Raw genomic sequence first — 10738 nt, 5'->3', positions numbered from 1 at the left:
CACTGCAGTCTATTGAAGCTAATGAAACACACACGCGCGTGCACGCGTGCACACACACACACACACGCCCCAAAAAGCATAATATAGTAATAACAGAAGAGGCTTGGAACTCAAGTCTCATTTGGTTTTACCATTCCCTTAGCCCACCTTGAATCAAAACTCCGCAATATCTTAGATCTGTTGAAAGGCATCACAATAAAGATAATTACGGGCCTTCAAGCAGATCTCTGGATTTGAGATTTAACATTCCAGTAGTTCTGGAATGCTTTCAGCTCTATTCATGCACACCAAAATGGTTGGAAAAGGATTTAGTTCATCTTTGTGCAACCCAAGCCTGTAGGCTTCTAACATCTGCTACATTTATAGGTTGAGAGCAGATCCAGGCATGGTCAGTACCATTCCATTCAACAATTATTTGAGCCCAGGGAGTCCTTATTATTTGAACATGTATTATGCCCCATCCCATAATTACATGGTTGCTGAGGGAAGCAAAGAGACACCATGGCACAAAAATATTCACAAAGGGGCTGACTGATCTCTTGTAATACTAGTCACCACTTATCCCACTCCACTTCACCCTAGCTTGTGTCTCTGCCCATCACATCAATACCAGCTCCGACTGATGGCACAGACCTTGTAGACATTTAATCAAACTATGCAAATGCGATGCAATAGACTGCCAAGCAAAACGACAAACATTGCAAAAGTTGTAGGATTTCATAAGATTGATGAAAGTGATGCTGAAAAACTTCTTGGATCACAAAACAACACACAAAAATTGGCAGAGGTATACCTATTAAAAATTAATGAATAGGGAGTCAACAAGGATACTGATGTGATAGGCATGGCAAAAAAGAACTATTTGATAAAAAGGATTAAGAGAGGACTTTAGGCAGGAATTTAGGCAGACATTTAGGAAAATTGGCGAAGCCCTCACTTAAAGCCAAAATTACCTCTATTGTGATAACATTGTAAAAGGCATACATACCTTAAGTGAAGATTTTGATATTGCTATCATATGATTTTATTGGAAAAATTAGTCTGGAAAAGAATGATCAGTGTTTGATTCATCTTTGTTTGTTTTCTTAAAGTACTAACTATAATTTAAGTTAAATGTATTTAAATGAAAGAATAAACAAATTATCACCATGAGATTTAGTTTCCCTTTGAAGATACAGAGCATATCATGGTTCTTTTAATTATTTTTTAAAATATTTTAAGTGGATTCATTTTCAGGAGCTTTAAAAAATTATATTTATATATATACACACACACACACATACATGTATATATGTTTAAAGCTCCTGAAAATATGTATATTTATATATACATGTGTTTACTAATTTTCCTTGGATAATGAGGACCCCACTGTTCCAGCCATGGTCCTTGCCCCAAAGAAGCTTCTAAAATTCTGCTAGGCTGCATCACCCATCAAGTCACAGGTGAGTACTGTGACATCACCCAGTGCAGAGGGATTCATCTGAATGTTGCACCCACATACCCATGCTCAATTAACTTACTGTTGATGGGAAGGTTTTGCTTCTTATTATAACCTAGGCATTTCCTTTGATTAAAAGGAAGGCCCTAGCACACTAAATTCATTTTCCCAGGACTAATGAAAGAACATCCATCAAAGAAAAAGGTCTCTAATTGTTGAATTCTAGTTTATGTACCATGGGTAGCTAAGGATGCTTAATTGGAGGGGTCAGATGCAATGCTATGAAGCACATGTAAGGGTAAGAGGATCCTGCCCCAAATCAGCCTTTGGGCAGAAAATGTAGCCTCCTCCCCTGGAAATGCCCTGGCCGTCTGACCATGACAAACTTGCTGGAGCTCTATCGGAAAAACACTGCTCTCTCTCCCATAGGCTACAAACCCCTCAGTGGGAAACAATTTTGTATGATTCCTTTCCTTCTGAAGAGGTAACCTTGTACAGTACAAGGAGCCCAGATGTTTTAGAGTCAGACAGGCTGAGCTTCAAATTCCACCTTTGTATTTACAAGCTGTGTCATTTGGACAAGTTTTCTATCTTTTCAAAGCCTCAGTTTCAACTCCGTGATATAAAAGTAATAAAGTCTACCTCGTGGAGTTGCCAAGAGACAGCAAATGAAGCAATGACTCTGAATGCCCAATAATGTGCAAGCTTCATTGTAGGAAGGGTTTTGAAAAAATGTTAGTTCCCACCACTTCCCCCACGACAAGAAAGATTATGGGGAAGCATAACCCCTCTGGCACCTGGTGGGAAAAGAGGAACCGAAAGGCGATTAAAGGGAGCATAAGAGGAAATGCCGAGGATGACACAGACTAACTTCACCAGCACCACCCCCACTCTCCCATTTCACCCAGGACTGGTCCTAATCTCACATGGAAATGAGGGATAAGAGACACTTGTGTCAGACAGAAAGTACAAACTCAGTACATCTGACTCAGAAACTGGGCCAAGCTGCCCAAAGCAGATAAAAAATATAATCACTCCGATCTAACTCAGAGGCCTCAGAGTCCGGTCACTCCCAGCTGAGAGGTTCTCCTATCGTCAGAAGGAAACCCACTCTGGCCTCCATGTGACAGTTGCTAATGGTTTCCTAATCTTAGTGTCAAACATGATCTTTTCATGAATGAGGTTTGGTTTTTTTTTAAGATGGTATATGAAAGGAGGTTTCTTCCAGCACTTGGAAAAACAGAGACGTTCAACAAAAACTGGTCAACATTCATGTTAGTCTTCATCTTCAAGGTCTGAGCACTTTCAGCTACAATCAGGCAACAAATATTTATTAAGCCCTGAAAATATTTGCTGTGTCAGGCACTGTGAGTGATAGAGAAGAGGTGGAGGGTGCGAATTCCACTTTCAAGGAAATTGCAACCACCTAAGACACACAAGACCTACCCCTGTATGAAATAACTGGCCAGTGGGACAAAACAAAAACATCTATATTCAAGTGACAGTGTGCAAGAATGCCTCCTGCCTTAGAGAGTTGTCATGAAGCTCAAATACAAGGATAAACAGAAAGCTACTAGCAGGAACATGTGTGTTTAACAAATTAATTTCCCCCTCCCCCTAGGAGAAAATCTAGGGAGAGCAATGTCAAAGCCAAGGCAGCAGGCAGTCACAAGGAGAAGGTTATCAGCTGCAAATGCAGCTGAGAGATTTTGACAAAAAGGAAGTCACAACTGACCTTTTAGAGAAGTGTTTCTGGAGTGTGATGAAGATCAAAGTCAGTTAATTGCAAAGAGTTAGGAAAGGAAGACATATCTAGGAAGTATAGCCAACAGGCATAAACTATGCCTTTGAGAGGCTTGGGAGGGAAAAAGAAGAGAGAGAAACATAGGATCTAGTGATGGCCATTCTGTTTCTTTTTTGTGACATGGAGCTCTATTTAAAAGGCTTCTCTACAAAGGCGGAAAGAATTAAAATATTCTAGAACCTACCGTGGCTCTAATCTGAAGCCAAGAAGGCAGCCACATTGCCTCGTGCCTGCAAGGAACTCAAAGGTAGGTGGAATCAATTCCTTTTTTTCTTTTTAATCAAAAAATTCTTAAATAAAAATAAAATAGCTTCCCCAGGATTTTTCCAAAACAATAACAGCCTCGTTTATTTCATCAGAATTCTACATAACAAGGCAAAATAAGATCAAGGTTAATTAGTTTCATCTGCCAGAAAATTAAGGGACTTCTGCCTAGGATCCTGCTAATCTCTGTTAAAATTATTAAGAATTAGTTTACACTTGAAGTCAATAAGCATTGACTTATTACATTGGCTTTTTATATCCCTCATATCACTGAGTAAATGTTATAGGAAGTACATGGACGTTCATGACAAACCCTTTGCCCTCCGGAGACTTCAACTCAATAGAGACAACAGAAAATGTATACATAACTTGTGTATAAAAGATACTGTGGCCTATTTATTAAAGGGGTAAAGATATTAAGAGGAGAAGAGAGGTTAATTCTGGACTGGGAGAGCTGAGTTTTCGTGGAGGAAAGATAAATTTAAGTTGGGCTTTGAAGAAAACAGAAGAGTTTCCAAAGCAGATATGGCAGGACCACAGAGGGGTGAGAGAAGGTGCAGTTCCACTGGAGATAAGGCAGGAAGAACAAATGAACAAAACCAAGGGTAACGAGAACAGTCATAAGCAAAGGACCATACATAACAGCCTAAAAAGACAGTCGAAATAGCCACTATACCAAAATGGACTTGACTAAATCCAAGCCCTCTAGGTAGAAGATCTGTACCTCCAGGCCTTTCGGTCTAATTCATTATTGTGTTATTACTCATCCCACTGTTTCCTAACTTCAATATTTCAGCTCTAGGGTCTGTTTGTTTTCCCATTGTACTCATACAGCAGAAAGAGGAAATAACTCATCCAGCGGTGGGGATTTCTTAGTAGGGTTTTGAAGAGAGATGCTGGGGGTGGCTGACTCTGCCAAAATGTTTCCTTTTTCTCTTGCTGTTTGTCAGATATGCTGTTGAGCAACTCTGGTGAGTGTCATCAACATGCAATCTCATCTGATTTATCTTCCTTTACTCACTCAAACTCAGCCCTTTGCCTTTTTTTTCTGGGTTCTTTTAGAGTTTCACAACCTCTTACCTTTAATCGCTGAGTAAGTGCAAAACATTTGTGTATCTGGCCTTAGATACTATAATCTCCAAGAAAAAGGACTCACAGTCACAGAGAGGGCTGTGGCTACTTATCCTGCCTTAAATTTTGCTTTGCCATTATTTCACTTTAAAATTACATTTCTATTTTTCTCACAGATTCAGATTCAAAACAATAAATTTCTGTGGCTGTCTTTTTCTCCAAGTCCCTCCCTTTTGAAATGTGGATGACTGAAATAAACATTCTTATGAGCTCCACTGCACTCCTAGTATGTTTCTCTCCAGAGACCCATAAAAAAATTCCACACCAATAAGCCATTGATGCAAGTACAGGCAATGGAATATTTGTGTCTAATGGGATTCTAAAACCGACTTTCAATCACACAGATAGAAGAAATTAACTTCATTTGTAGGTCAAAAGCTTTTACAGTGTCCTAGAGGCAGGACCACCGTCGTTACTTCCTTCACCCAGCTAGCACAGGTATGGAGCCTTTATAGTTTAACCACAAATCGACCTGACTTTCCTTGGATCAGCCAAGAAAACTCTCTCTCCTCCCCCAATCTCTGATCTCTGTATCCATCTCAACAAGAAGAAAAATGGTTTGGATTTTGGTAGACATTTCTAGAGCAAAATTCTAGATCTGATTGTTAAATAAATAAATACAGTTTGAGCCTAGTGAAAGATATGACTGTGCTAAAAATGGCTAAATAAAGCAGGTAAGAAAAACCAAGGCAATGTGTTGATAATCTAAACAGTCTATAGACCCCAGTTTTGCCACTCCACGCTCATGTCTAGACTCACAAGCTTTGGGGCAACAGCATTTTTAAAGCATTCACTTAAACTAGGAGAGACTGTAAATGCATTAAAAAGTTTCTACAACCGCCTCCACATCCCTGGATGCAAGCTCCACTCTACCTATTATCTTTTTATATAAATATCTTCTCCTGCCCACAAATCCTGAAAGAGTCAAATCCTGGGAAGTCGCTTGTTGTCTCTGTCAACATACAAAGGAAGCACCCGCTGTAAGATGTTTCCTGCCTGAGGCCATCTTTGCTCCCATGTTTGCTGCTGTATCCACAAAGACTTCAAAAGCACCTGGAGCTTAGTAGGAGTTTAGTCAATATTTGCTGAATACTGAATGAATTAACAAATAAAAAGTTCTCATTGTCAGCGAAGTGTTCTCTTTTTTTTTCTCTTTGGTGAGGAAGATCAGCCCTGAGCTAACATCTGATGCCAACCCTCCTTTTCTTGCCAGGTAAGATTGGCCCTGAGCTAACGTCACTGCCAATCTTACTTGACTTTATATGGGACGCCGCCACAGCATGGCTTGACAAGCGGTGCGTCAGCGCAGGCCTGGGATCCGGGGCTGCGAACCCCGGGCCGCCGCAGCCAACACGCACTTAACCGCTGCGCCACCAGGCCGGCCCCGTTGTGAAGTGTTCTCTTAACTGTCCACCTTGCCACAAATCTGCCTTGCTGTAACCATCAATCTCTGTTCTCTCTGAATCCTTGCCATTGGCTTCCTTTTAGGCTCCCAAGTATTTCCAACCTTTTGAGTTTTAGCCTGGATTTGGCCCACAGGCACCAACCAGACAAGCAACTTGTTTATGGTTATCTTGGATTAGACTTCATTAAAATGGCTTCAATACTTCACTACCTGGCTTAGCTTGGTTTTCACAGTCCTAAATTCCGGAGCTACATTGACAGAAATCTATATATAGCATGATGATATAAAAGAGCGAATATGTGGGGGGTTACCAAAGGTGAGAGCCAGCCTCCAAGATGTCTCCCAACAACAGATGACTCCTAGTCTGTGGGCCCTCGTACTATCCCCTCTCCTTGAGTAGGGGGCTGGACTTAATGCTCACTCCTAACACATGGAATACTGTAGAAGTGATAGTATTTCACTTCCAAGATTTGTTTATAAAAGACTGCTGATTCAATCTTGTAATTTCTCTCTCTCTGTCTCTCTGTCTTTCTCTCTTTCTCTACTCTCGGATCACCTGCTTTGGGAGAAACCAGCTGTTATGTGGAGCAGTCCCAAGGAGAAGCCCATGGGGCAAGGAACTGAGGCCTCCTAGCCAACAGCCTGTGTGGAACTAAGGTCAGCCAGCAACCATCTGTGTGAGCTTGGAAGTGGATTCTCCAGCCGCAGTCAAGCCTTGAGATGACAGCAGTCCTGGGTCACAGCTTGATACAGCCTCATGAGAGACCCTGAGCCAGAATCACCCAGCTATGGTAGCCCAGATCTCTGACCCACAGAAACTGTGAGATAATAAATGTTTGTTGTTTTAAGCAGCTAAATTTTGGGGTTGTTTGTTACATAGCAATAGATCACTAATACATTAAACTAGGGGTCAGCAAATGCTTTCTTAAAGGGCCAGGTAGTAAATATTTTGGGATTTGCACGCCATACAGTGTCTATCGCACTCCTCGGTTCTGCCATTGCAGCCCAAAAGCAGTCAGAGACAGCGAGTAAATGAGTGCACATGGCTGTATTCCTATAAAAGTTATGTTACAAAAACAATCAGCCAGCTTGTGGGCTATAATGTGCCAACCCCTGCACCAAGCCAATGTATTTTCAGTCTTTATAATCTCTAATATCTCATTGTCCTGCAGCTACCCTATCAAGAGACAAACATAGCCAATCCAGATCACAAAGTTTCTTCTATAGTGTGAAGAGGACACTCTTCCCCATTATTACTTTTTAATTATTGTTAAAAAGTGAGATTGGTGCTCTGGGGAAGGGAAAGTAACACACGGGGAAAGTCCTTTCTAGAGTTGGAGAAAAAATAAAAATCCAGATCTTTTTATCCCAGGAGAGTTTAGAAAGAGAATAAAGGGAGGCAATGTGAGGAGATCAGATGTCCAGGTTCTACAAACCCTAGCCAAACACTGTGCGCAGAGATGGGGAAAATGCTCTAGGTACATCTAGATAGGCGCGAGAACTCCAAGAACTTCAGAACTGGTCACCCAATTGCCTGGGTAGAGTGGAAGGCTCAAAGCCTCTAGGAGAAACCCTAGCCATTTGGACCAAAATGGCACAAGATTGATAGCACGATATCGGTTAAAGGAGCCTAAAATAAGGTTTATAGCCTCCCATGGATTGGACACAGCAGACAGAGGATACAAAAGTTCTCACCTGGCCCCCAGAAATTGCAGAAGTGCTAATAAGACCTCTTGTCAGCAGAGCCCAGGGCTGGTTAAGGATTAGACCTCAATGACCAGAGACAATGGCAGGGTCTGGATTAGGCAGTACGGAAAGAGACTAGATTTTTACTTCTTTTTCTTCTCTGGAAAGAATTCTTCCTGCATCTTATTTTTCTTTTCCCCAAAGCACCATTCACACAGGGCATGGCCAAAGGTTGGGAGGACCAGCTACAACACCAGCACATTTAGCAGAGGCCAACAAGCAAAGATTAGTGGAAACAGATCCATAACCAGAGGCTTCCCATGGATAAGCTACCTCTTCCCCATTCCCAAGAAAATATTTGAGCCCCCCTCCACCCCATGGGCCTAAGGGACATCTTGGGAAGAACAGAGAAAGAGAAAGGAAATCTGGGAGGGCAAACATTTAACCCAAAGAGATTGAGTTACCTCAACACACAACTGTTTAAATCAGAAGGGGTTGAAATAGTTTAACCTGATAAGTTTACATAGTTTTCCACGCTAGCCAGAGGGATGGGGGCTCATGAGAAAGTTTATCTCAGCTATTGTATTAGTTTTCTATTGCTGCCATAACAAACCACCACAAACACAGTGGCTTAAAAGGACACAAATTTGTTATCTTACAGTTCTGTGGTGCAGAAATCCAGCATGAGTCTCACTGGGCTAAAATTGAGCGTCAGAGGCTATTTCCTTTCTAGAGGCTCTAAGCGAGAATTCCTTTCATTTTCCAGCTTCTAGAAATGGCTTGCATTCCTTGGCTCCTGGCTCCCTTCTCCCATCTTCAAAGCCAGGAATGTGGCATCTCCCTGACCATGTACCCATCGTCACATCTCTTTTTCTCACCCAGCCTGAAAAAGTTCTCCACTTTTAAGGATTCATGTGATTAAGCGGGACCCACCTATCATGTAAGGTGACATATATACGGGTTCCATCTGGACATCTTTGGGGCAGGAGGGCAATATTCTGTCTACCACAGCTATGGGAAATAAAGGAGCTACACTCCATTTCAATTTGTGCTATCACTGAATTTGGGAACCTGATGATAATAATACCCAATATTTAAGTATAATTTATAACCTGCACATATTGTTATTTATAAACCTTCCAAATACAGCACATTCTACATGAGCAGCTAATTCCTTAAACTTCTCAACTAATCTTAAATTAAAAATTCATGAAAAAAATACATGAACTATGTCTATTGGAGGCAGCAACCTCGCTCAAAAATAATTCAAGGGCTCTTGCAAATGTTCACCCAACCAAAAGCCCATTTCCACCTAGAATTCCAAACAGAAAGGTATGAACCCTGTGTAATCAGTGAGAGATAGACAAGACTCTTCTGTGAAAGGGTCTAAAAACTCCCTGAAACTCTGATTTGTTTCAATCAAAACCTAAGAAACCAGTATGACTCATCATTTAATTAGGCAGCCTAATAAATTACTGAATGGCACCACCCACATAAATCAGATAGGAGACTCCTACCAGAATAACACTTAGTGTTAAGAATAACACTTGCTATAAATTATGTGCACTCTAAGTGAACTAATAATACCGTTATTATAAACATTAATGTGTACATATTGTTTGAGAGTTTTGTGTTAGTTTTGTTTTGTTGGAGTGCTTGTTTTTTGTTTCAAGGGCTTTCTTCTTAGTTTTCAGATGAAGACTGTTATCGAAATTGAAACTATATTATGAGGTTTATTACTGTTATTTTTTCTAGCCATCTCTTTATTACTAGAATTTTTAGAAAAGATATTCAATACTCATTTATTGATTCAAAGAAAATACATTCATGTTGTACATGACTGCCTTATCTCAAATAAGTTTTTAAATATATGGTTTACCGAAAGTTAGACCAGTTCCGCAAAATGATGTTCCAGAGATAGAGAAGGAAACAACATATCTGTCAGTGAACACATCTAGAAGTTTCTTTGGAGAAATTAAATGCTTGGGGTTTACGTTGATTGTGGTTATCATTGATGTCATATACATTGATAGCGTTGCTCTTTTTTTTTTTAATAAAGTATTCAGCTCAGTGTAGTTGCACGGAAGCCTAGGTTTCATGTCATTTTGTGCACTGAGAGGAATTCTCTTCAGTCTTTTTCCAAAGCTTTCTTTCCAGGCAAGTTTTTATCCATTCTGCACAAACTATTCATTCTATAGAAACTTCCCTCAAAAGGAGGGAAAAGACTAAAACATTATACTTTTTAATTATCACCCCCATTTCTGAAACTTCTCATCTTCTCTTTTGTCCGGTCACCTGAAGACTTAAAGAGAACAACACAGTCAGGTCATTTGACAAACACTAGTCACCTACGATGAATGAGGCAGCATTGTGTGGACATTTATTGTACATAATACACCTTCAAGTAGCCAAACCAAACATGGACACAATAAAGAGAAAGGTTATAAAGGAACATAAGAAATATAAAATTAAATATTGTGGAAATGTCAAAGAAGGAGAGGGTCCAGCTGGGTGGATAAAGGAAAGTTCAGTGCAAGGATATGATATTTGAACTGAGCCATGAATGGTTGGGAGCCTGTAATGATTGAGGGGAAAGATTTACCAGTCATCAGGAACAACAATATGAATTCTTAATTTTGCAGGGATTCAGAAACAACACACATGTTCCTATCCTTAGCAAAATGTAGCAGATACAGATCTTAATGACCACACAGAGTAGTAGAAAGAGCATAAGTTTTGGATATAAAAAGACACAGTGGGGCCAGCCCAGTGTCATAGTGGTTAAGTTCCCGGGCTCTGCTTTGCAGCCTGGGGCCCGGACCTACGCACGGCTCATCAAGCCATGCTGTGGCGGTGTCCTACATACAAACTGGAGGAAGATGGGGACAGATGTTAGCTCAGGGCCAATATTCCTCAGCAGAAAGAGATGAGGAGAAAAGACCTGAGGACTAAGGAGTGAGTCCAGTCACCATGTGGTCACTTACAATTTTATTACCTTAGAGAAATTACC

At 40.6% G+C, this 10738-nt stretch overlaps 1 long non-coding RNA gene across 1 annotated transcript; it reads left to right on the top strand.

Annotated features, from left to right (window-relative positions):
• The first annotated feature begins 3117 nt into the window (after positions 1-3117).
• Positions 3118-8767, top strand: LOC147913768 (uncharacterized). The gene is made up of 2 exons (XR_015556398.1): positions 3118-3489; positions 6618-8767. It is a non-coding gene; the product is annotated as an uncharacterized LOC147913768 (long non-coding RNA).
• Positions 8768-10738: the final 1971 nt, after the last annotated feature.

The sequence above is a fragment of the Ceratotherium simum genome, chromosome 25, assembly GCF_057802395.1.
Source record: "Ceratotherium simum simum isolate JZ-2026a chromosome 25, ASM5780239v1, whole genome shotgun sequence".
Taxonomy (NCBI): domain Eukaryota; kingdom Metazoa; phylum Chordata; class Mammalia; order Perissodactyla; family Rhinocerotidae; genus Ceratotherium; species Ceratotherium simum.
Note: the sequence above shows the minus strand (reverse complement) of the source record. Positions and strands in the feature narration are given on the sequence as shown.